The sequence below is a fragment of the Leptonychotes weddellii genome, chromosome 4 (genome assembly GCF_054177405.1).
Source record: "Leptonychotes weddellii isolate Sample4059 chromosome 4, ASM5417740v2, whole genome shotgun sequence".
In the NCBI taxonomy this organism is placed as follows: domain Eukaryota; kingdom Metazoa; phylum Chordata; class Mammalia; order Carnivora; family Phocidae; genus Leptonychotes; species Leptonychotes weddellii.
The window spans coordinates 85,872,910-85,899,947 of NC_138372.1; the positions used below are offsets into that span (position 1 = coordinate 85,872,910).

The 27,038-nt window shown below is 43.5% G+C and overlaps 1 long non-coding RNA gene across 1 annotated transcript; it reads left to right on the plus strand.

Annotated features, from left to right (window-relative positions):
* LOC145721126 (uncharacterized) lies at positions 1-27,038 on the plus strand. Its single transcript, XR_014144591.1, has 3 exons — positions 1-2,797; positions 3,069-3,192; positions 26,648-27,038. It is a non-coding gene; the product is annotated as an uncharacterized LOC145721126 (long non-coding RNA).

Sequence of the window (27,038 nt, forward strand, 5' to 3'; positions counted from 1 at the left end):
GCACCCCTGCAACGGAGAGGCCTGCCAGTGCCATTTTGCAGGAGCTTGCCAGATGCCACATCTAAACGAGCTGCAACGAGACAGTGATCCAGAGAGGCACCAGCACCAGGGAAGTAGCAGAGCAAGTCAGCAGGGCTGTGCTGAGGCAATCAATTATACAATAGGGTTTGGCTGCCTTTCAGAAGTTCCTTCCCCCACATTCCAAGGGCTCCCACGTTTAGACAAGGCAATGTTCCCCATTCTCCCCAAGAAGGCCGACTCAGGAGAGGGTGTTCTGGGCAACCGCTGCTCCCCACTGGTAGATTTTCCCATGTGCTGTTAACCAAAATGCCAAGGGGGGGGGGCAGCGGGATACTTGGAACTTGGGGATTCGTAAGTCCTCAGCTGAGGAATCTCGAGAAATTATTTTGTTAATTCACAGAGCTCCTGCTTACGTTGAGAATAGCCATGCTGAGATGTTCCCTGTATCCCCTGGGTCAGTCCCCATCAGAGGAAGCAGGAGGCTGCCCCAGATTATTTCTACTTCAGCAGTAGGGAGCCGCCCTGGGTGAAACTGAAGCTTCATTGGCCCATCGGTCCTTCTCAATTTGGAAATTGGGTTCCATCATGTGATGTCTCCTCCTTCCTCATCCTCTGTCCCAGCAGGGCACAAGTCGGGGAATAGTAGGGTGACCAATGATAATGGTTTTCCCGAGACAGAAGAGGTTCCCCAGGGAGGGACACAGGACTCTCAGTGCTGAAACCAGGGAATGTCCCAGTCCCGGGCAAACTAAGATGAGCTGGTCGCCGTAGGAAATGGCCAGGACTGACCTGAAACAATTATAGTCCCAGATAGGTGATGATGAGGTTAGAGTCAGAGCCCGATTTTGTTTGGAAGGTTGCTGTATTATTCACTTGAATTTGGTGATAAATAATGGTGTGAAGCTACACAAAAATGGCTCTCTACAGTAGCACAAGGGAGGAGTACGTAAACTCTAGAATAGAAAATAATCCACAAAAATGTAGTTTATGAGACCAAAATCCATGATTTCTGTATCCCTATCACATGCTACACTGCATGGCACATAGTAGGTATCTAGTAAATATTTGCTAAACAAATGAGTAAACAAACAATTTCCCTTCTGGCTCTATCATTACTGTGTGACATCAATCAGTTAACGAACTGTTTAAGCCTCTGTTTCTTCATCGGTAAAATGGGGATGATAATAATTAGCCACTTTATAGTCATTATGATCTGAACTGTGTCCTGCCAAAACTTATACGAAGTCCTAACCCCTAGTACCTCAGACTGTAACCATATTTGGAGATAAGCCCCTTAAAGAGGTAATTAAGTTAAAATGAAGCCATCAGGGATGCCTGGGTGGCTCAGTCAGTTAAGCGTCTGCCTTCTGCTCAGCAGGTCATGATCCCAGAGTCCTGGGATCGAGCCCCACATCAGGCTCCCTGCTCAGCAAGGGAGCCTGCTTCTCCCTCTGCCTGCCGCTCCCCCTGCTTGTGCTCTGTCTGTCTGTCTCTCTCTCTTACAAATAAATAAATAAAATCTCAAGAAAAAAAAAAATGAAGCCAACAGGGTGGACCCTAATCCGATCTGAATTCTAAGAAGAGGAAATTCGAACACACAGAGAGAGACACGGGACATGGGCACACACAGAGGAAAGACCACATGAAGACACAATAAATCTCTACAAGCCAAGGAGAGAAGTCTCAGAAGAAGCCATATCTGCTGACCCCTACATCTTGGACTTCTAGCCTCCAGAACTGTGAGAAAATAAATTTCTGTTTTACCAGCCACACAGTCTGTGGGACTTTGTTACGGCAGCCTGATCAAACTAATACAATCATAATTAAACGAAATAGCACATGTAGATCACCTAGCACGTGAATGCTCAGTAAATATTTCTTGTTCTTATTGCTGTTTACTACTAATAAAAATATCTGTGCAGGGCTCTGGAAAAGTATATAATAAGTGCAAAAATATGAAAAAAGGGTAAGTAGAGTTATTGTCCACGCAGGGGGACCTTGGCGGGGACAGAGAAAACAGACCCGGTCCTGTATACTGACTGACCACCGTACTGGGACCATGGGAGGGTCTGTGTCTGTAAGCAATACGGTAGCCCAGAGCTTCTCAAACCTTAAGGTGCACATGAATCACCTGAGATCTTGTCAAAATGCAGATTCTGATGGTGGGTCTGGGTGGGACCCGCGAGTGTACGTTTCTAACAAGCTCCAAGCTAATTCTCACGCTCCTGATCAGAGGACCCCACCAAGCAACACTGAAGAAATACATTGCTTGGTCCCAAGGGGAGCTATAAACTATTCAGATGCACAAGACACAAAACAAAATGTATCAAGTGGCTAGAAAACCCTCGCTCAACTGTATCCTGTATCTATATCTGATGCTTAGAATTCACAGTACCATTTAAGGGCCATAGGGGTAAGGTGCTCAAGCAGGTGATGTTATTTGGAGAATTCCCAGAGGGAGACAAGAAGGCCCTTGATTCAGCAGGGGAAATGAAAGCCTTCTCTGTAGGAGAACCTCTCTGGGCTAAAGCAACCTTTACTAGTCCAAGGGAGGGTGTCTTCACTTCCCCCATCCAAATAAGGACAGAAGTGGCATTTTGCATCTCCTTTGAAGGGGTGAGGAGAGGAAGGCGTGGGTGTGTTTATGGCACTGTTTGCTACCAACCAGCTAATGTTTGGTTTCCTTATCTTTGGAGAGTATAATGGAAGCTGGTGCCAGCTTGGAGGCCACCTGATCTCAATCAGACACTAAAGTCATTAACAAAGCGACCAGGAGGTAGGCTTCCCTGTGGACCGACAGCCAGAACTCTGGAAAGAGGGCGTGTGTGGGAGGGAGAGCAGACCAGGCTTGGGTGGCTAGGTAACCTGAGAGGAACCTCTCCGATAGATAGATGCCCATCAGGACCTGCTGGTCCCATTATGCCCCAAGCACTCCTGTCCAGGTACCTACCACAGCCAGGGCAGATTCTCCTTGTCTGTGGAGACCCACAGGTTTCCCTGGGGCGAGTAGATGTGGAGCCAGCAACTCAGGGAAGCTTGTGTTTTAGTGCTTTTCTAGGGTTGGCTGTGCCAAGGTGAGTTGAGGAGTAGCAGAAATCTCAGCCCCTGAAAATTTGGAGTGACCAGGTAACATCAGGGTGTGCTTCTGCAGGAATCCAGGTTTGCGGCAAGGTAAGTGGTCAAGATGACCCCGATGGAAATTTCTCCCTGAAGAGATTTTGGAGGACTTCATTCAAACCATAGGATCAAATATGTTACAGTGTCTAGATTAGGAGCTTGGATTTTGGAAGCTTACTAGCTGCTTGGTCAGGTCACTTGACCTCATTAAAGTCTCAATTTGTCCTATTTACAAAATAATAGTACATATTTCCAAGTAAATCATGCATTAAGTGAGAGATAAAGCATATACGGTGTTTAGCTGTTGTTATAATTTCTTCTTTGCTGACCACACTTGATGACATTCATCTCCATGATACAATTGCAAGCCTCATACCCCCCTCCCTCCCCTCATCCTAAAGTTCACTGCAGCGTTTCTTAGATAAAATTGAAATGAAATGAGCTTCTCCTGTTTGCCAAATAAAAGACACAGTGCTTGCCCTTAAGGAATACACAGTCCCTTAGAAGGGGACAGATGAATCAACAAAGAAGTATAATCAAATATCTAAGGTGCCCTAACAAATGTCTAAAATGGGCAAAGAGTGACAAAGCAGAGCATGTTTACTTGTTTGGAAGAGCTAAGAAAGAGTTCGGGAGCTTCTGGGTTGATGAACACAAAATTTGGGGTGAGTGGTGCCTATGCATCTCTTCCATTGGGCCGCTAATAAACCAGTAGTCTACATAACTGGTTCTCTATCCTCTACAAGGGTCCCACCAGCCCCCAAAGTCTTGGCTGTGCATGAGGCCAGGCTCCAGCGGAAGCCACACCCGGACCAACTGATCTGGGCCAAATTAATAATGTATGTTCACTGCACAAACCACCACAACCACACTGTGGATCCCTTGTACTTTTTGTCATCAACCTGCACCGAAATCAAACTGGTCCTGCCTCTCGGGGACAAGCTCGTGCACCAGTATTTACTGTAGCCCTATGGATAGGAGGCTCTGAAGGCCAATCCTCTCTTTAACAATGATAAAGGAAGGTGTTGGAGTGTCCAACCGGCCACATCAGAACTCCTAGAGAGGTTGATTGAGTGGAACTCAACAAGCATTCATTTGAACTACTATCACAGGCCAGAAGGCACAGAACCACTGTTAAAATTAAAAACTAGAAACAATCCCATCTAGCAGGCAAAATGAGTCCAGTACACAGATAAAATAAAGCTGAGAGGGGTGCATGCTTTAAAAATAAATAAATAAAAAGTTTCAGAGTGGATGTGTTTGAACTGCGCTTTGAGAAACAAGAATTGTCCAGGTGTCCCAGAGTGTGCGTCTGACTGTGGACTTGAATATGGAGACAGGATGGGAAGGAAGGGCGCAGGGCATGAGTCAGTCACCAAGCAGAGGGAGAATCCTATGCAGAGACGGGTAACAGCCTGGCTGGTTCAGGGATCTGGAAGAGGTTTGGAGTGGCCCACGTGTGTCGTGTCGGGGGAGGTGGTAGAGGATGAGATAAGGTCACATAACTAGATCAAGGCTAAATCACAGAGGACGTTGTAAGCCATGCTGAGAGTTTTGGACCCGACCATGAGGGTAATGAACAGCCAGTAGAGAGGAGTGGGTATGATCAGGTATGCCTGTAAGAGTGTTTAAGGAAGACTTTTTTCTTTAGTTGCAAAAATAATTTCAACGGGGAAAAAAAATTAGAGAACACAAGAAAAAAATCACTTATAATCTCACTATGCATACCCAACTCTTAATGTTCTGGAGCGTTTCTGGACCCAGCCTTGCATGACTGGGTCACCTAAGAGGAACATCTTTACAACAGGGCCCAGCATCTGCATCGCCAGGGCCTAACGCTCACACTGCTCCACGGGGCGGATGAGATGGGGGATGGGAAGACGGGAAGAGAAGCAACTCTGGCACAAGGAGATGAAGATACTAAGTACTCTTTGAGATCTTTATGAGACACACAAGTGGGTATATGGGTTTGGGACTCAGGAGAGAGAGCTGACCTGAAACTAAACACTTCGGAGTCAGTGTTCTATCTTAAAATGAAAGCCTTTTTTTTTCTTTAAGATTTTGTTTATTTGCGAGAAAGAGAGATAGTGAAAGAGAGCACAGGGTGGTGGGGGGACGGGGAGAGGAAGAACAGGCTCCCCGCTGAGCAGGGAGCCCGACATGGTGCTCGATCCCAGGACCCTGAGATCATGACCTGAGCCGAAGGCAGATGCTTAACTGATTGAGACATCCAGACATCCTTAAAAGGAAAGTCTTAAGAGAGAAGAGAGAAGACCAAGAACAGAGCCCTGGGGAATGACAGACCTTAAGGGGCAGAGCAAGGGAGACCCCACTAGGATTTGTGACAGAGAGTCAAAAAAGAACCAGGAAAGAAAGACATGCTGAAATGTATGGAGTGTCAGACGTCAAAGAGGCCAAGCAAGACGAGAGCCGTGGAAAGAGAACGCAGGGTTAGCCTTCTCTCAGCGGGAGCATGGCCAGAGCTGTTCATGAAGTGAGGTGAGGGGAGCTTGGCTGCAGCAGGTGGAAGATCACAGGCAAAGGGACAATGAAAGCAGGCTCTACTTTTGGAGAGTTTGACTGAAGGGAAAGCGTTTGGGGCTGGATTCATTTGTTTTGTTTTGGGAGACTGGAGAAAACACATTTTTATGAGAGAAAGGTGCCAAGAGAGGCTGAATACAGAGCCAAGAGAGGGGGAATCAGCAAGAAAGCAGAGTTCTAGAGCAGTTCTTCTCAACCAAGGGCAGTCAGTGTCTGGAGACATTTTGGGTTGTCACATCTGGGTTGGGGGAGTTGTTAGCAGCTTGTGGTGGGTTGGGGCTGGGCATGCTGCTCAACACCCTACAATGCACGGGTTGCCCCCCACTTGCCGCAACAAAGAATGATGTGGCCCAATGTCGATAGTGTCAAAGAAACCCTATTCTAAAGGAAGAGAAAACATATCAAGAACACAAGTGAGGGGCGCCTGGTGGCTCAGTCGGTTAAGCGTCTGCCTTCAGCTCAGGTCATGATCCTGGGGTCCTGGGATCGAGTCCCGCATGGGGCTCCCTGCTCAGTGGGGAGCCTGCTTCTCCCTCTCCCCCCTGCTCATGCTGTCTCTCTCTCACTCTCTCTCTCAAATAAATAAAATCTTACCAAAAAAAAGAACACAAGTGATAGGATTAGCTGCCATCTGATACCATTGAATAAATATTTGTTGAACAAATAAATATTTGTTGAACAAATAAATGAATTAAAACTCCATCTGGGAACCCTATAATTTAAGCATGTCATGAAGAATTTGAATACTATGTAGATACTACAGACTGAGAGATAAGACACGGACATAATCTTAGGTTTTGAATAAAATGATGCTACCTGGAGAATTAAGGAATGCATGGCAAGTGGGCATGGCAGAAGGAAATTGATATTTATTCAGTATCTACTGTATGCCAAGCACTGTCTATAGTTGTGTGAATTAATATTCACTACAGTCCAGTGAGCAAGGTATTAGCTCCATTAACTGTAGAGGAAAGAGACTCACAAAGGTCAAGTCAACTTGTCCAAGGTCACCCATCTAGTGAAAAAAATGGTACTAAGATTTAAACCCAGATACATCTTACTCTGAAGTCCAAGTTCTCTCCACTATGCTATGCTATCTACATGCTGTGACCAAATCGAGTAATGTCTCGGCCTTGAAGGATGAGCAAGAATTTGCCAAAGAGGGGAGAGGAAGGGAATAGGGCCATTCTAGGTATTGTAGAGCACGTGTAAAGGCCCTGTGGTGGGAAACAGTCTAGTTGGTGAGGCTGTGTGTGAAACAAATGGGACACGGCCAGGGCAGTGGGTGGGGGTGGGACCTGGCTAGCACAAGGGGTAGATGAGTAGTGTGGCCACCATATAGCTAGGTCTTTTCTAGAAGTCAGCAGTTCTTAATTTTAGCCTTTCCTGAAGCTAACTAGAGCCACCTCATCCTCTGTTCCACATGGTTTGCCTTTTACCCAGTGTTAAAATTTCCATATTCCAAGCACAGAGGTATCTAAATATTGGTTTAGGGTTTAGTAAATCTTTTCTTCTTCTAGGACAGCAAACACGAGCTATGTAACTTACAACTCCCTTGACCGAGCGAGACACTCATTTTACAAGGCAAAATGAGTTATGGATGAATTTGGGAATATTTAAGCACCTGTTAAACAGCAGTGGGCACACAATTGCCCAGAACATAAAACTGTCGGGGAGCAGCATTAGCTTGTTAACTGTAATGCCAGTTAAATGTCATCCCCTGCTCAGGCTTTTTAATAGTTTCTTAAAAAATAAAAATAAGAAGTACTCAGTTGTACTTCCTAAGGCATTTCCTGTTTACAGGGTGTGTATTCTGACAGCTATGTTAGAAAGTGTGACCTAAGGGCTTTGGGATCAAATTGTCCTTTGAAGCTACTGGGTGCCAAGTGAGAGGATTACTCCCACCCAGGCTAGCGCTGGGTCTCCTGGCCCTGATCCTGGCTGTTCTGGATTCCCAACTCCTACATCCATACGGTCCCGTAATGACTACAAGGGGAGGAAGGGTGCATGGAGTTCTGGTGTGCACTCTGCTTCCATGGAATGGATCATTTCATTGGAAAAGCAGGACAGAATGATTTTCACAAAGGATTTTGCAGAGATTCCTGTTCTTCTTGGTCACAGAACAGAGGTTGCCAGGCCCAGATCACTGCTGATTTTCTCCACTCTCCCCTCCAACCTACCCCCAACGTATTTCCCTGTTCTGGAAAAGTGCAAAAGGGCAGAACATGTTCCAGGCTGCTGGACATATGCCCAGTTATTCTCTGGGACAAGGGATCCACCCCCGACGGTGATAAGTAAATGTACAGGCTTTTTAAAATACAGTCAACTTAAACACAATTTATCACTTTTAGGCTACTAATTCACTAATTAATGTTTCAGTATATTAAGAAATACCCAGCCAACCTGAAAGAGGTGACTATCATTTCACACAGAAAAAGATGAATGCAGAAAGATGTTCATCACAGCATTATTTACAATAACAAAACCTTAAAAACACGCTAACTCTATAATCACCAAATTTTAAAAGTATGATATATTCACAGTGAAATATTATGCAAATATTTATACTTAAGAGAGTTAGTAACAGGGGCACCTGGGTGGCTCAGTCAGTTAAGCGTCGGACTCTTAATCTCCGCTCAGATCTTGATCTCAGATCGTGAGTTCAAGCCCTGCATTGGGCTCCACGCTGGGTGTGAAGCCTTCTTAAAACAAAAAAAAAATGAGTGTTGTAAGAGAATGCTTATATAAGACTGCTGAATAAGCAAAACAAGCTACATGATTATATATATGATGGATACTTTAACTGTGAAGAGCATGTACAGACAAAGGATCGGCAAGCTCGGTGCTGCGCTTTGGATCCATTTCCATCAGTTCTTACAGCTGCTTTCCAAGAAGTCTTGAGCAGGGCAGGAGATACACTCACAGCTGTGGGCTCCTCAGCGTGGGCTTCTCAGCCCTGCAAAATGAGCAAGCCTTTCTTTCATTCTCTCTGAAAAGTAGTCCAGTGTTGCATTCCTTAAAGTTGAAGTAGATATGGATGACCATCAGAATGTTACTTCAAAGTATCAAGTCAATGCATACCAACCTTCCAGTGTTTTAACAGGGGACAAGAGATGGGTGAATTTTCTGGAGCTAATTCAGAAAAACTTGAAGCCACCATTAATGGATTAATCTAATCATGTTTTCTGAAGACATAACCAGCCATCAGTTGTTTAAAGTTCATAACTGGGGCTCCTGGGTGGCTCAGTTGTTAAGCGTCTGCCTTCAGCTCAGGTGATGATCTCAGGGTCCTGGGATCGAGCCCCGCATCGGGCACCCTGCTCGGCGGGAAGCCTGCTTCTCCCTCTGCCACTCCCCCTGCTTGTGTTCCCTCTCTCGCTGTGTCTCTCTCTGTCAAATAAATAAATAAAATCTTAAAAAAAAATAAAGTTCATAATTGTTTTATTGACCAAAAAAAAAAAGAAAGATCAGAAGGATGTATATAACAAGATACACTATGGATCAATTTTACTATCAGAAAAGGACAAACCTCTCTTATGTTGGAAACCCTTAGAGATAAAAGGAGCCTCAAAGAGGAGAGGAAAGAGGAATAAGGTCTCTCAGAGTGATTTTACATTCTTCTAATGACTTTAGATTTTTAATTTAATTTAATAAATTTTAATTTATTAATTTATTTAATAGGCAGACGCTTAACGAAGGCATCTCAGAGCAATTTATTTATAAATAGGAAATAATTTATAACTGATTAGTGTGGATAGTGACCAGAATGCCATTACTTAGTAAGAGTAGAAACAGTAGCAGCTAGTATAACCAAAATTAAAAAAAAAAAAAAAAATTGAGTCTTATTCAGTTAAGATACTGGACCTAAGAAGATGAGCTGCTCACCATAAAATTATCACCACGAGAGTCTGCAGCTTTCCACTGCAAACTAGAAAATGAAGTATCTTTCATCTTTATGTTCACACTCTGCTGTAGTTGCTTACTAGTATTAGGAGCTGCGGACAGTAAGCAAAGAGATCGCCCCTATCATAGCATGAGCCACCCCTCTCTAGTTAGCCCACCCCGTTCTGGATTTAATCCTCCCTTTCAAGTTGGGACACCTGCTTTCCTTAACGATCCCAGCCCTAGGAGAGGACTAACAGTGAGCAACGTCGAGTCTTCGGTATTGAAAAAATATTAATCACATCAAATAATAGATTGCTGTCTATATCTATTTTTAAAACTACCTTGTGTGTCTTGAAAACTTATTGAGAGAAATAAAAAGGACCCCAAAAGTGTATGCTCTATGAAGCATTGAAACTTTAAAGCCAGCACGGCTCGTGATTAAGAAGATGACATAGATATCGATGGTGGGCATAAATCAGAAGCATGTTGTCAAAGATTACTAGTTACTAAACCTATTTAGTGTCCTTCCAATAGGAAAAAAAAAAAAGCAATCATAGGATTTTTAATGGAGGTCTGGGCCTTTAAGCCATTATGTAATTTTTATCTTTTCTTGCTCCTTTTGCCAGAAGGCACAGCAATATTCTCTGCAGTAAATAAATTTCCTCTGCCTCCAACGTGCTGTGGGGTGCAGTCCTGAACCAGCCGCCTATCTCTTGGGACTCAGTTTCCTCATTTGGAAAGGAGGGAGTTGGTTCTTATGGGTCTGACATCTATGTTTCTCCAAAAGAAAATATTTAGAGAGTTTTAGGACATGAATCATCATATATCATCCATTCTAAGCCACGTTTAATTGCAAGACACACCATTATTTTATTTATCACTAAGAGAGGGAAAAAAATCCTGCCAACTAAATTATGACACAATGACTTACTCATCACCCCGTGACCCAGGAATTAGTCATACCAGCCTCTCACAGTTTTAAATTATGGGACAATTCTCCTTGTCTTCAATTGCATCGTTCAGCTTTTTTTAGGCAATTACTTTGTGTATATATCAGTAACAAAACATAATACAAATTTTTATTTGTTTGGGGGTATATCTTCTTTTGTGGGTCCCCTAAAACACTTGGTTCTTGGGGTTTTTTTGCAAGTATATATGGAACTGTGGTGATTTCTCCAAAATAAATATCGGCTTCAGTAATATCAGATTCATGCCCCACTATTTCCACGCCTTCTACAAGTGCAATAACTTTTCATTTCAATGCCAAATGATAGCGTAAGTGTTGCAATTTCAGCAGCAACAGAGCTCAACGTGTTATTACGAACGGTGTACTTAACTCCACTGAAGTCATGACCACATGAAGAGATATGATGACATTTGAGCCTGGGCAAAGCACGACAACCGCATCACGACTGCAGCCTAGCTGACCTCAGCGGAAACAAGCATCCCAACTGAGTTCAGAGATGTAAGACAATTGCGGGCTGGCGTGGGGCACGCGTTCCAGAACCGATGAGTGGAGATAGGCCTCGCTCCCCTCAGGCGATGGGGGTCTAGTGCAGAGTGAACGTTCAGGAAGTACTTCCAGGTTGTTGAAGGACCGGAAGGGAAGGATAGGTGAAAGCGTGAATGAACAAAGCAACGAACAGCTAACTGGGAAGGCGGGGAGGGCAGCTCCCTGCCTTCTGTCAGGCTCTCCTATTGGGTGGCAACCTAGCCTGCAGTCTTGGATCACCAGAGCAGGCTGGAATCACGAGTCTCCCAGACTTCCATCAAGGATTTGGCATCCCGGTCCGCCTTCCTTTTTCCCTCGCCACCACCTCTTACGCCTCTACCAAACAGTGAAGCGTCAATGTCCACGTGGAAGACTCACGTCCCATGGTCTTACTGTCCCCTGATTCCTCCAGGCCAGTGGCATGGCCCTCTTCTCTGCAGCGCCCCGCCCCCCGCCCATCAGCCCTCTTCCTCCTTGCCCTTGTAGTTCAACCACTCTATAACATTCCAGCTTTGACCTCTGACAGTCCTGCTTTTGGGGTTTGGGCCCCCAGGTGGCTACCAGCCATCTCCCAGGTTCATGTGCTCCAGGTTCAGGTGTCGCTCAAGCTGTGCTGACCTGTTCTTTTGCCATTCTCAGCAGCCCTGCCACCCCTCCCCAGTTCCCTCCAACCCCTGACATCTCCACTTTCAGCAAAACCATCTTCCTTTCTGAAGGGAAGGTCCTTAGAAAAAGGAAAGTTCAACCTTCCTTTCTGAAGGTTGCCCAGGGGGTTCCAACCGCCTGGCTGTCCTTTTCTCAGGAATGTCCTTTTCTCAGGACAGCCAGGTGGTTGGAACCCCCTGGGCAACCTTCCCAGCACCTAAACACAGAAACCTCTGATTCCATCTTTCCCTCCTCCCCTGGTCCACAGTGACTTTTTCTCCAGGTCAAGGCTAATCCCTCCATCTGGCCTCTGCCTCCTCCTCGGGAAACTCTTGCTCTATTAATCATCCCCTCTACCTCCTTTACTCCGAGCTTCCCTCCCCTTGATCTTTCCTGACAGCATGTAAATATTTTCATCTCTACTCTTTAAAAACAGCCTCCACCCCTTCCACAGCACACTCTCTCCTAGCAATAGTCCCATTCCCTCTCCTTCATAGCCAAGTTTGTAAAGTCTACCCATTCCCGTTGTCTCTGCTTTGGGCTCCCATTCACCTGAAGGTCTACTGCAATCTGGCAAACATCCTCAGCGGGCCAAGAAAATTGTTCTCCAAGGTCACTACTGACTTGCATGTGGCCTGTCGGCATCTCCCCTTATCTCCCTATAGCACTTAATGCTGTAGAATCTCCCTCCTTAATATGGCTTCCCTTTTGGTTTCTGTGAGACCACTGTGTCCTTTTTCACATCTTTCTCTGTATGTTCTTTGACCAGTCAGACGAAGGCTCTGTCTTCAGCCTTTGTCTCTCCTACTCTACATATGAACTCTCTTTGGTGGTCTTTAGTCAAACATCCAACTTCAGCTTCCACATATGACCTCAGTCCCAAATCTGTTCCAAATATGTTGAACTCAAACTTCTCTCCAGAGAGATGAGAACGGGTCTCCATTAAACCCATCATCTTCACCCATAAACCCATTCCTCCTTCTGCCTCAGTGGCCAGCATCACCGTCCACGTAATTGTCAAGCTGGAAATGTGACCATCCCCTTGTTCTCGTCCTTCTCTGGCCTGTGCCTCTAGTCAGTTACTTAGGCTTCTAGAGCCTTCTCCTACCCTCTCATGAATCCATTTCCACTGCTTTTACTTTAGTGAGGCCTTCGTCATCCATCACCTGGATCATTATAGTGGACTGCTAATTTCTTCTTCTCCAATCTACCTGCCAAATTACTGCCAGAATGATCTTTCTAAAATGCAAATCAGATCATGTTATTTCCCTGCTTAAAATACTTTGATGGCTCCCTAGTAGCTTTCAAGATAAAATTAAAACCCCTTAAATACCTAATCCTTCATAATGTGCCCCTGCCTACATGTTTGGCCCTTATTCCACTAAGTACCCCAACACTTTCCTTTTTCTAATCGTACTTAACCATATGCACAGGATGTCTGGTGCTTCTGGGCCCCACCCTCGGATGCTCTCCTACTCTCTCCTCATTGGTCCAGCTAACTAACCACTAAATATCCTCCTCGAACATCTCTTCCTCTAGGAAGCCTTCCTTAACTCCCTGATTAGCTGCCACTCCTCTGTTGGATTTAAATATCTCCAGGACAACACCACCCACTTGTCATATGATAAATTTCCATACATGTTTGGTACAGTTTCTGGGCTTTCCATTCTGTTTCATTGATTATTTTGCCCACCCTTTGGTCAATGGCACAGTATCTTTTTTTTTTCTTTTAAAGCAAGACTGTCACTTATTTTTTATTTTTTTTAAAATTTGTTAGTTAACATACAGTGCAATATTAGTTTCTGGAGTAGAATTCAGTGACGCATCACGTACGTACAACACCCAGTGCTCATCACAAGTGCCCTCCTTAATACCCATCCCTTGCCCACCTCCCTCCATCAACCCTTAGTTTGTTCTCTGTCGTTAAGAGTCACTTATGGTGGGAGCGTCTGTGTGGCTCAGTCGGCTAAGAGTCTGACTTTTGATTTCGGCTCAGGTCATGATTTCAGGGTCGTGGGATTGAGCCCCGTGTCGATCTCTGTGCTCAGCACGGAATCTGCTTGTCCTTCTCCCTCTGCTCCTCTCCCCTCTCTCTCTCTCTCTAAAATAAATAAATAAAATCTTAAAAATAAAGAGTCACTTATGGCTTTTTCCTTCTCTCCTTTTCTATTTTCCCCCTTCCCGTATGTTCATCTGTTTTCTTTCTTAAATTCCACATATGATTGGGATTATATAGTATTTGTCTTTCTCTGACTTATTTAACTCAGCATAATACACTCCAGCTCTATCCATGTCATTGCAAATGGCAAGATTTATTCTTTTTGATGGCTGAATAATATTCCATTGTGTGTGTGTGTATATATATATATATGTATGTATATATGTGTGTGTGTGTGTATATATATATACATATATATACCACATCTTCTTTATTCATTCATCAGTCAATGGACATTTGGGCTCTTTCCTTAGTTTGGTTATTGCTGATAATGCTGCTATAAACATTGGGGTGCAGGTGCCCCTTCGGATCCCTACATTTGTATCTTTGGGGTAAATACCCAGTAGTACAATTGCTGGGTCATAGGGTAGCTCTATTTTTAACATCTTGAGGAACCTCCATACTGTTTTCCAGAGTGGCTGCACCAGTTTGCATTCCCACCAACAGCGTAAGAGGGTTCCCCTTTCTCCACATCCTCTCCAACATCCGTTGTCTCCTGTGTTGTTAATTTTAGCCATTCTGACAGGTGTGAGGTGGTATCTCATTGTGGTTTTGATTTGTATTTCCCTGATAGTGAGTGATGTTGAGCATCTTTCCATGTGTCTGTTAGCCATTTGTATGTCTTCTTTGGAAAAGCGTCTATTCATGTCTTCTGCCCAGTTCTTAACTGGATTATTTGTCTTTTGGATGTTGAGTTTGGTGAGTTCTTTATAGATTTTGAATACTAACCCTTTATCAATTATGTCACTTGCAAATATCTTCTCCCATTCCGTAGCTGCCTTTTAGTTTTGTTGATTGTTTCCTTTGCTGTACAGAAGCTTTTTGTCTTGATAAAGTCCCACTAGTTCATTTTTGCTTTTTTTCCCCTTGCCTCGGCGACAAATTAGAGAGATAACGGTATCTTGTATTGATTTATACTTGTACTGATTTATACTAACTTGATATGCAGTAGGGCAAATGCTCCCAAACTTGTTTTTCTTCAAAATTGTGTTGCAGATTTATGGCCCTCTGAATTTAGATTGAGCTTGCCAAGTGCCATTCAAAAAACAAACAAAACAAAACAAAACAACACTTGAGGATTTTGATTGGAATTACACTGAACTTATAAATTACCCTGTGAAGATGTGACATCTTTACTGTGTCTTCCTTTCACAAAATACAGTACCTCTCAGTAATTGTTGAGGTATTTGTTTTTATAGCTCTTTCCACGATTGTCTTATACATCCTTTGGTTAGAGTCAATCCTTTTTTTTTTCTTAATTTTTCCTGGTAGGAAACATCATTTTTAAATTATAGTTTCTAATGGTTTGTTTCTCCTATATAAGAATGCAGCTGATTTTTGCGTTTTGATTTTGTTTCTATGGATTTTGCTGGATTCTCTTATTTTAATAGTTTGTAGATTATCTTGAATTTCCTATATAATTACATATATTGTGAGTAACAATGGTTTGTTTCTTCTTTTCAAATCCTTACACATTTAATTTCTTTTTATCTTAGGGTTGCTTGCTAAGCCCTCCAGCACTCAATTTAATAGAAGTAGTGATGGTCGACATGTTTGTCTTATTCCTGACTTTAAAGGGAATGCTTCTAACAAACATTATTGTTTGCAATAAATTTTGGGTGGACACCTTTTATCAAGTTAAAGAAGTTCCTTCCATATGAATTTGCTAATTCTACCATAAATTAAATTTTATCAAATGTTTCCTCTGCATCCATTGCAATGATGATTTGGTGGTTTTTTCCTTTAATATATAAATGTAGTGAATTATATTAATAACATTTTTTAAGAGAGAGAGCACAAGCAGGGGGTGCGGCAGGCAGAGGGAGAGGGAGAAGCAGGCTCCCTGCTCAACAGGGAGCCCGATGAGGGGCTTGATCCCAGGACTCTGGGATCATGACCTGAGCTGAAGGCAGACTCTTAACCAACTGAGCCACAGGTGCCCCTATTAATAGCTTTTCTAATGTTCTAGCATTGTATTCTGGTATACACCCAAATAGATCATAAATGTTAATTCCAGTGCATTGCTGAATTTAATTTTCTACTAAATAATTAGGATTTTTACATCTATATTTATGAGAGATGGGTTGATAATTTTCCTTTTCTATCTATCCTTGTCTGGTTTTGATATCAAAATTCTGTCAGCATCATATAATGAGTTGTAGTCATCTTTTATTTTTCTGTTCTCTGAAACAGATTGCCTGGGATTATGTTTCTCTTTTTCTTAAGTGACAAATCTCTGTCAGATTTGCTTATAAACCAGTCTAGCCCTTTTGTATTTTGTTTCACTTTTGTAGGTAGATTTTAAACTACCAATTCAACTTTTTAAAAATAGCTATAGCTCTCTAATTAGATTTCCTATTTTCTCTTGAGTCAGTTCTAGTAGGTTTCATTTTTCTAGAGAACTGGACATTTCATATAAGTGTTCAAATTTAGTTGAATGAAGTTTTAACATTCTCTTATTTTTTAAAAGTTCTACTATATATGTAGTGATTTTCCCTTTTAATCTGTCAATTTTAGTAGTCTTTCAAAGCACTAGCTTTCTTTTTTAAGATTTATTTATTTTAGAAAGCGAGAGAGAGAATGCAAGCATTGGGGGGCAGGGGCAGAGGGAGAGGGAGAAATCTTAAGCAGATTCCTCACTGAGTGGGAAGCCCGATGAGGAGCTCGATCTCATGACCCTGAGATCATGACCTGAGCCGAAACCAAGAGTCAGACGCTTAACTGACTGCACCACCCAGGTGCCCTTCAAAGCACTAGCTTTCTGGGGCGCCTGGGTGGCTCAGTCGTTAAGTGTCTGCCTTCGGTTCAGGTCACGATCCCAGGGTCCTGGGATTGAGCCTCGCATAGAGCTCCCTGCTCAGCAGGAAGCCTGCTTCTCCCTCTCCCACTCCCTCCCCCTCTGCTTGTGTTCCCTCTTTCACTGTGTCTCTCTCTGTCAAATAAATAAATAAAAATCTTTAAAAAAAAAAAAGCACTAGCTGTTTTCTTAATCATTTCCATTGTAACTTTGTTTTCTATTTAATTTTTTTGAAAGATTTTATTTATTTATTTGAAAGAGAATGAGAGAGCACAAGAGGGGGTGGGTCAGAGGGAGAAGCAGACTCCCCACCGAGTGGGGAGCTTGACTCAGTGCTTGATCCCAGTACTCTGGGATCATGACCTGAGCCAAAGGCAGACACTCAACCAACTGAACCACCGAGGTGCCTCTGTTTTCTATTTAATTAATTTCCCCTCCATATTATTTCTTTTATTATTATATCTCCTCCATATTATTTCTACTTCCTTTGTGGGTATGCTGTGTGTGCTGTTTTACCAGTGTCCTGAGTTGGACACATGGCTCATTAATTTCTAGACTTTTTTCTTTTCTAAGGAAGCATTTTAAAGCTTTTGTAAGTTTCTCTCTGTAATTTCTCTGTAGCTTTTGCTTCATCAAACAAGTCTTAAAATACAGTTTCTTTAGTTTCTACATTATCTAATCTTGGTTATATATAAGATTATATAAATATAGTTATTTATTTCTCTGAACCATTAATTATAATTTATTCCTAATGTTCTTTAAAAGTATTTTAAATTTTCTTAATTTATGGAAATCAAGGTTAGGGTTTTGTTTTTTTTTTTAAGATTTTATTTATTTGACAGAGAGAGAGAGCACAAGCAGGGGGAGCAGCAGGCAGAGGGAGAGGGAGAAGCAGGCTCCCCGCTGAACAGAGAGCCCGATGAGGGGCTCGATGCGGGGCTCGATCCCAGGACCCTGGGATCATGACCCGAGCCGAAGGCAGACGCTCAACGACTGAGCCACCCAGGAGCCCCCAAGGTTAGGTTTTTTAACAAGTAACTTTTAAAGTAAGTTTTCTTGTAGTTCGGAGGCTGTGATCTCTATGATACTATTTGTTGTCGTCTGGGCTGAGATAGATAGCTTTATGATGCCATCAGAGGCCTGCATCCTTCCATCTTTCTGTTTTGTCATCCTAATACAATGCTTCTGTCACATACCTTCTTTGTATTTCTCACTGTTTCCAGGAAGATGGTTTGCACGTAGCAGCTGAAGTACAACGTACCATGCTGCATAAGAAGGAATCAACAGCCCAGACTGAATAATCATTAGATTTGTCATGAAATCCATGAAATAGTATCTCTCTCTTTTCATCAGCTTCTTCCTCCCAGATAGAGTTCAGAATCCTGTTCTGGAATTGCTCATCGGAAGCCTGGGCTCTATCTCATGCCCCAGCTCTGGACCTTAAGGCCTGCCTCCAACATTTAGCATTTAGGAAATATTTGTCAAAGTAAAGAATGCATAATTAAAGAGGAATGAATACTCTCAGCATGCTAATCTTGCAAGCCCCAAACCAGAAACGGATGGTAAATGTCGCAAACAGCAATTCAACACTCTTACTAAAGCTATGGGAACCAAAACACGAGTGACTTACAGCGCAAGCAGAAGAATCATGTACTGCATAGTCTGGCTTGGGGGGACAATTTCTAAACAACAACTTTCTGGAAGTCTCTCAAACATATACATTCATGAATCTTCTGGCCGACCTGTCCCACGTGATTTTTCCATTGTTCACAACGTAAGCGGCGTCTGTCTACTCAGGACAGCTGCAGCTCCACACCGGGTATTAGCCACAAAGCAAACCTAGATGATCGAGCCAAAGGCACATGGATATTGGGGAGTGGGAGACGGAAGTTTAGGGCAGATGATTTGGATTATATCTTGCAGGTGGTGTTTGGCTGTCCCCCGGCTGCACCCTTCCACCTTGCCTTGGTCAAGTCCACACAGTTTGGGTGTGGTTGCTCATAAATATTCCCAAAGAGCAATGACGATTCTTTTGGATTCCTGACCACACCATCTCTGTTGTGGGAGAACTATGGGGTGTGTGTGCAGGCCTCTCAATGAAGTTTTAATCAAAGCACTGTTTCCTTCCCATTGTTGCTTTTGGAATGGCCTTGTTCTCTGAGTCCAAGCTTTGACCACGGCCCCTCCGCTGAATTTTTCCATAGCAGCTTTGGATTTCTGCCCCACCCCCTCCCATCTGCACGTCCCCATTTCCTCTCTCTCTGTTTTGGCTCTGAGTGGTTCTTGGTAAAGTGGTTGAGAAGTAACAAACCCAAAATACCTTAAGTAACAAATGAGTCACCATACTTCAACGGCAGATCTCTGAAGATCAGCCGGGTATGTTAGGGGATAAATAGCAGAAGAGGTGACTGCCCAGAGAAAGAGAGAGGGAGGAAAATAGAAACAAAATGAACAAGTTGGCAGAGGTGGCTGACAGCAGCTGAGTGGGTGGAAGGGGCGGGGAACTTGGGTGGATTGCAAAGGTGAGATCAGCATTGTGGCTTGTCACACCCTGGCTGACTCAGGCTAAGTGCGGGCCCCTCGGGAACTGCTAATACTGGGCTGTCTAGTAAAGCTCAGCTGGATAAGTCACCTGACTGCTCTCTTCTGTTTACAAGTTCTGGGTCCCGGGGCTTGGAATTCTTTGTTCAGGTTGCGGCAAGGCTGCTAATCAGGGACACAATGATGTTGCTCCAGGGCCATTCCCTTTCTGGTCACGTGGTATCTGGGTGACAAGAGTCAGGGTGTAACCCAAATGGCTTCTTGGTACTTTTCAGTCAGTTGGGATTTTTTAGAATGCATATTTTCCTGAGACCTGATCTTGAAGTATAATAGTGGTGCTGGATGCCGGCCCAAGGCTAAGCTAAGGCTGCAGGCAGAATGGGGGGGAGGGGGGGGCGCACACACACACCATGGCCAACTCAGGCAGCGGCTGTGCTGAGGGATGCAGGGACGCTGCCGCACCAGGATGGGCTTGGCTGAGAAGCCACCAGGGCGTGTGTCTTGCTTAGGACATGACTCCTACGGAGGCCGAGGCCTTGGAACATGTCTAATGGTCTGATTTCGTGGGGATCTGGCTGACCAGCCCACAGTCCTTCTCGAAGACTTTTAAACTGTCACAAGAAGCCAGAAAGAAAAAACACGTGCTCAAGGAACAAGGGCCAAGAGGCACGCAGTACCACTAAAGTGAGATTCCAGGAGAATCTTTTGGAAAAAGACAAAAAAAATGTATAAAATGTCCCCTGAGATAGGCTGTCTCAGATCATGGGGATGACAGGATTTGCTCACAAGCTGGTTCTCGTTTTAGGACAAAACCAGGAAGTTTGGAGACTAGCTTAAAAACAGAGGAAAACAGAATAAGTTGATTTGGGTTTTTTATGGCTGCAGCCAAGTTCCGCTTCAGTTGACCCTGCAGGGGGGCCGGCCTCAGCCTTGGGTTTCATCTCTAGCAGCCCTCCTGCCCCTATCCCGCATAAGTGCGCAACCAGATGCCATGACTCGGAAAGAGCGGAGCTTGATCTCAAGAGGAAGTGGGGAGACTTAAAGCTAACGAGGCTCGGCAGCTAGATAGAAAACAACTACAGTCCCTGTGAAGAAAGACCAGAAGTCAAGACCTGATCAGGGCAAACTTTCTGATCCCCGTTAAGTTCCTAAAAAAGTGTTGCCTCTGCTCACTTTGACCCTCTCCCAGCAGAGCCAACCGGTGAATTACTGAATATCCTTCTTGGAAATGATACATGCAAATTGCCTCCGGGAAGTCCATATGCTTGGCCTCAGAAGTCTTCATTTCAAAATGCTTTTTTAAGATGCTATAAACAATATATGCTTATTATGAAAATAAACAGAAACAAAAAATTAGCCACAGTTCCAACACTCAAATGTTAAAGTGTTTCCTTCCAGTTTTTTTTTACAGGCATAGATTTATTCTTTTAACACAGTCGCTCTCATTCCGTATATAGGATTTTGTACACTGCTTTTTGCTAAGTATATCTTACTGTTTTTTCCTGCTATCATATGGAAAATTATATTATTATTAATTATTATTATATATTATATATAATAACTCTGCTATATATGTAACTCTGTTATATATATAATAATTCTGCTATTATTAAAATTATTAATTATGGTTACATAACTTTCCATTATATATAGAGAGAGAATTAACTTAACCCATAGAGTTAACTTAATCACTCGCTCTGTTTTGGACATTATATTTGTTTCCTGTTTTTAAAACTCTGAGTCTTTATTTAATTAATGTACACAATTTGGAGATTTTCCCATCAGCCCATCACTTAGCCAGGGGAAGTCCCTGTAGGACAAGACAATCGGTGGGAGCTGCCCTTCAGACTCTATGGGGGAATCTCACCCCTCTTGAGCTGTAAGATTCATGGATTTCTGGTACAAGGGTCTTAAAGGACATAGAAATTGCTTAAGGCATTATCATTAGCATCTAGCTGTGTATTTCTCTGCCAGATGTGGCCACAAGTTCTATCTCCAGCTCCATATTTTCCAGCATCCTGGAGATAAGACAAAATATTTCCAGTGAGCGGAAAAAACAGTAAAATGGAGGACGGGGGCTACACTTGGTGTGACAAAGCTGAGGATCTCATTTAAAAGAACATGAAGTGTCTGTCTCTTATTCTGGTTTCTTACTGGAGCATTCTGATTTCTTTGGGGCTTTCCTGGCGAGGCCACTTGCTGGAGAAGTGTGGTTTGAGCAACAGAGTTGGGGCAGCAGAAGCAGGAAGAGTTGGCAGCATTCAGGACGGGCAGAGTCAACTATGGGTATAATTTATCATTTACCAAATAGCTTGTGTATGGTTGTCATTAAATATTTCATGCAAATGCTATATTCTTTCAAAGGCAAGATCTGTGTCATATATAGTTCCCAAGCATCATGGAGGAGAATCTGCTGCATACCAAGCACTTCTTAGTGATTATTTCATTTAAGAATGTGAACAATCCCAAGTTAAGTGCTATTTTCCCCATTTTGCATGAGGCAATTAAACCACAGAGAAGTGAAATAATCCTCCCAAAGGGAAATGGCTAAAAAATGTTTGAGCCAAGATTAGAACCCAGGGCTAACTTCAAAGCCTGTGGTCTTTGCAATATATCATGCCACCTCTCTTGTTAAACCTAATAGATAAACATAAAAGATGAGTTAATACTCATTGATAAAAGGTGGGGCTTTCTCTGAGTTCCGGAAGTCATCATTATGGACAGGTAGGATCCTTCATAGCATTTTCTTGAGGCCCTAAGGACAACCCATGAAGACTAGCAGTCAGCCAAATCAACTGTGGAAAAGGGGCTTGTCCATAAGGTGGTTTTATTCTTTTTAAAGATTTTATTTCTTTATTTGAGAGAGAGAGTCAGCATAAGTGGGGGGGAGGGGCAAAGGGAGAGGGAGAAGCAGGCTCCCCGCTGAGCAGGGAGCCCGATGTGGGGCTCCATCTCAGGACTCTGAGATCATAACCTGAGCCGAAGGCACACACTTAACCCACTGAGCCACCCAGGCACCCCCATAAGATGGTTTTAATGACCCCATGGAGGCTCTGACAACAAGAGCCCATAGGGAGCTTCCACCTCCCATTTTGTCCAAGGCCAGTCCTTGAGACATATTATGGTTGATAGAAATGAAAACAATTAGTTTACTGTGCTTTTTAATACCTGAATAACAGAATGATTAGATCATAACATAAGTGTTTTCCCACTAGACTTGAGTTTTGTGAAGCCAAGGACCATACCTGTCTTCTTCATTGCTATATTCTCACTCCTAAATTAGTGCTTCATCCACAGTAGATGCTCAATAAAATTTGTTAAATGAATGAATGAAAATAATATCTTACCAAGTCTGTGCCAAAGGTGTCTACTGGAGTTAAGGATGTTTCATGATCAACTCCCCAGGTATGGATGTGTTTCTCAGGATGTACCATCTGAATTGAGGTGGCCCAAAGCAGGATTGATCAGGGAGTGTGTGCAATCAGCTTCCATTTTTAAAATATTCATAATAAACTCTTGGTTGGGAAGCATGTAGCCATCTGACTTGGGAAGTGAAGAGTTTCCTTTTTCCCCTGCTCTTGCAGCATGGAGTGAAGATAAACATTCTCTTTTTCTCTTGCCCTTGATTCCTCAATCAAACTGGATTAATGCTAGGCTTAGGAAGAGAATCCCTCCTGCAGAGAGTGCCTACAGCATCCTGCTTATTCCCCAAAGGGAAAATTTGGGCTGAAAGTATACATTAAGCCCCATCATTAAGCAATTAATATTGTGCCCAAGAAGCAAAAAGTAAGAGCATTACAAGTGGATTTTGTCATAATCCTACATCTCCCAAATGTGTAAACTCCAGGAAAGTCCAGATCCCCAGCAGGAACCCATCTGCTATATTTCTGGTGTGATACTCTTCTGTTTATATTTGCTCATTTCTCTCACCAAGTGCCAGGAAAGAAAAAGTGATATTTAAAAAATTCATCTGCTAGTATTTATGCAAACACATTTCTCTCCAAGTGTGGGTTGAGCAATGTGAGTGAAGCAGATGCAAATGCCTCCAAGGGACCACACTGTCACTTTAATAAAGAGAAGAGAGAAATATATATGCCTGGAAGAGTTAAAGCAACTGTCCTCTGACCAGCCACACTCGATGGGGAGAAGGTGTGGGTCTTGAGCCCCAGATTTGGAGGCTCATTTGAATTTGTCAATGAATTTCTGGAGCTTCTCTGCGCTGGCCAGTTAGGAGATTATAAAAGCTTAAGATTCCTGGTTGAGGATGTAACAGTAAACAATTATAAGAGAACATGTCACTGACATGAGGAGAAAAGGGAAGAAACTTTGGTTGATCCTCAGTTGTGTGCCAAACTTTTTGCTAAGTGTTTTACGCACATTATTTCATTTAATTCCGACAGCTTTCTTATGATACGATCATCCTCGTTTTTCAGAACCAGTATCACAGTGACCAAATAATTTGCTCAACATCATATAACTTAGGCTATTTTGAAAATCCATGCTCTTTCTCCTATATCATACATAAGAAGCTTCTACGGCTTAAAATCTAATGTTATATGTGTTTGTCTTCTAAATACTTAGCATTTAGGGGCGCCTAGGTGGCTCAGTTGGTTGAGGGTCTGTCTTCGGCTCAGGTCATGATCCCGGGGTCCTGGGATTGAGTCCCTCATCGGGCTCCCTGCTCAGCGGGGAGTCTGCTTCTCCCTCTGCCTCTGCCTGCAGAGAGCCATCTTCTCCCCACCCCACGCCCCCGCTTGTATGTGCATGTGCACTCTCTCTCTCTCAAATAAATGAAATCTTTTTTTTTAAGATTTTATTTATTTATTTGACAGAGAGAGAGAGCAGGAACACAAGCAGGGGCAGTGGGAGAGGGAGAAGCAGGCTTCCAACTGAACAGGGAGCCCAACGCGGGGTTGATCCCATGACCCTGGGATCATGACCTGAGCCGAAGGCAGACGCTTAACGATTGGCCACCCAGGCGCCCCTCGAATAAATAAAATCTTTAAAAAAAAAATAAATTGCTAGCATGTGTGGAGTGCTTACTGTGAAATAGGCAAAAGTCAGAGTTCTTCATATATGTTAACTTTGTAATCATCTTATGAGGTAGATACTGCTATTATCTAATCCTCCATTTTAAAGATGGGGAACTGAATTTTCAAGCAAATAAACTTGTCCAAATCACAAGGAAATAGCAGAACTCAGTCTGGACCCCCAAGTCCGTGCATTTAAGCACCGCAGTACTCTGCCTCTCCTTTGAGGAGTCCTTCTAAGCACATTCTAGAATCCCACTCTCCCCTTCAACCATCCCAAGCTTACACTGATATGCTATTCAGCAAACATAGCAATTCAATTCCTCTCTCTTTTTTTTTTTTTTTTATTTATTTATTCATGAGAGACAGAGAGAGAAAGGCAGAGGGAGAAGCAGGCTCCCAAGGAGCAGGGAGCCCAATGTGAGACTCGATTCCAAGACCCTGGGATCATGACCTGAGCTGAAGGCAGCCGCTTAACCATCTGAGCCACCCAGGCGCCCTCAATTCCTCTCTTAATCTCTCTATGGCTCACATCCCAGAGGCCTGCCTGGAGGCATCATGCCTCAGGCAGGTCAGGACTGTTACTACAAACTTGAAAAACCACCTGGGTAATCTACACTCTTTAGAAGTTCAAGAACCAAGCACTGTGATTTCAGTTTCCCCTTAGTACAAAGAGAGATTCCTCTGGTTGTGATAGAGGCTGGTAGGCCTCCTCTTCCAGCCCGATGCTAGGAGGAGGCTGGAAGAGGAGGCCACGTGCCAGGCCCAGAGCCCCCTTGCCCTCTCCTGGCCTCTCCTGTCCAGGTCTCTGCCTGAAGGAGAATGAAATAAATTAGAAGAATCAAAGCAGGACAGCTCTTTCCCATTCCCTGTGAAATCCCTTGTTAGCCTACCATGTTTAAAAGAGCATAGCGGTGACAAGAGAGCCAGGGACCTGGTCTCAGAACCACGAATACCACTTAGAGAGAAGCAAGCACAGGATGGGAAGAAACTGAAAGACTGAGCCTTAACCCAAAGACACAGAGTTAGGCCTAAAGAAACTGCTTAAATCAGTGAATGACTAAATTTTAAAACCTATTGAACTAAAATTAGTTTTTTCCCTCTTGCTACCCAGCAGGTGCAGGCTCATAAGAGATATCAGGGTGATTCAGAGAGAAAAGAAACTATGTGTTGTTTAGACAACTGAGTGGAGTGAGTAATTGTGAATCCTGGTTTACACATGAAAGGGTAAGCAGATGTGAGTTTCAGCAGTCAAAATCAAAAGCGGAGAGGCTCCTAGGGCTTCACTTCCTCCCTTCTCCATAGCAGAGGGGGGTGGGAGCCCCAGGACCTTTCTTTGAAGACCTGGTCTCTCCCCCAGTGAGGTCCACATACTTATATTTAGACAATAAAAGAACACGTTCAATGGGGTGCCCGGCTGTCTCAGTCGGTAGAGCATTCTACTCTTGACCACAGGGTCATGGGTTTGAGCCCCACATTGGGTGTAGAGATTACTGAAAAAAAAAAAGAACACATTCACTAAGCTCAACCACCGTGTTCAGTGTGGGTAAACTGCCTGTGTTTTTTCTGGTGAGGTCAGTGATGATGGTGGCATCCTCTAGGCCCAAGGAGTAGAATTGCAGCCAATTTCTATTGCCCGTGGGTGACGAGGACACTGACCACCACAGCGGGGTAACCCTCAGCTGAGAAGGAAGACCTAAGGTTCCAAGCACCCCTCATTCCCATCACAAGAGGAAGGTGCTGAAGACCCCCTGAGGAGAAGGCAAGAGATGAGCAAAGCTGTCATGAGAGACTGAGGAGTTAGTCTCAGCAGGCCTCTAGAAGGTTAACACATCTCGGGGTAAAGGGGCTCAGGGTTCTATGTGGCAGAAGGTTGCCGTTACTCTGTACATGGAAAACGAGAAAAGAAGACTCTTCTCCAAGTACAGGAATGAGCCTTTCTATCTCTGTCCATCCTCCCTTATGACCCGCAGCAGAAAGTATAGTTGATAGGCGCCCAGATTGGGAAGTTCAAATCCCAGTTTTGTCACTTCCTTCCTGTATAACCTTGGGCAAGTCACTTAACCTCTCCTAACACCTTGCATGTGTACTTTCATCTGTAAAACGGGAGAAACTAATAGTACCTTCTTTATAGGATTGTTAGAGGAATAAATAACGCATATAAAGCCCAAAGAACAGTTCCTGGCATAGAATAGGCCCTCGATCAATTTGGCAATGATTACTTTTCTGACAAGGATAAAATGGTATGATTTTGAAGTTTCTTCTAGTTTAAGGTATCCCTAAATTTATTGACAGGTGATTGAGGGTAAACTTTAAGAGAATTTTTCAACAAACAAGTCATAGACTATCTCCCTCCACAGGCCAATGACCTTCGCAGGGACCTGCAGCCCACACCCTGGAAAAAAAAGTGTTCATTCAGATCCTTCAGCAAAAGAGGGTTTCAAAATGAGTTTGACATCCTGACCCTTCGTGTCACTGGACAGTCTGATAACCGTGTTGTGTCAGAAGAGAGTACGGGACTACTCTTTTTTTCCCGCTGAAGGCTGAGTTCAGGATCAGGCCAGTCTTCATTTCAGAATGGGCGCGTCAGCAAGACAACAATACTCACGGAAGGAATGTGGAGTCAGTTTTAACTGTTAGGGTTTAAACATTGGTTTCTTGGCTTCCTAACTACAAGAGCCGAAGAGAGTGGTCTTTAAAAATAGGGGGATAGCATTGGGGGATGGGATAAGCTGGGTGATGGGCATGAAG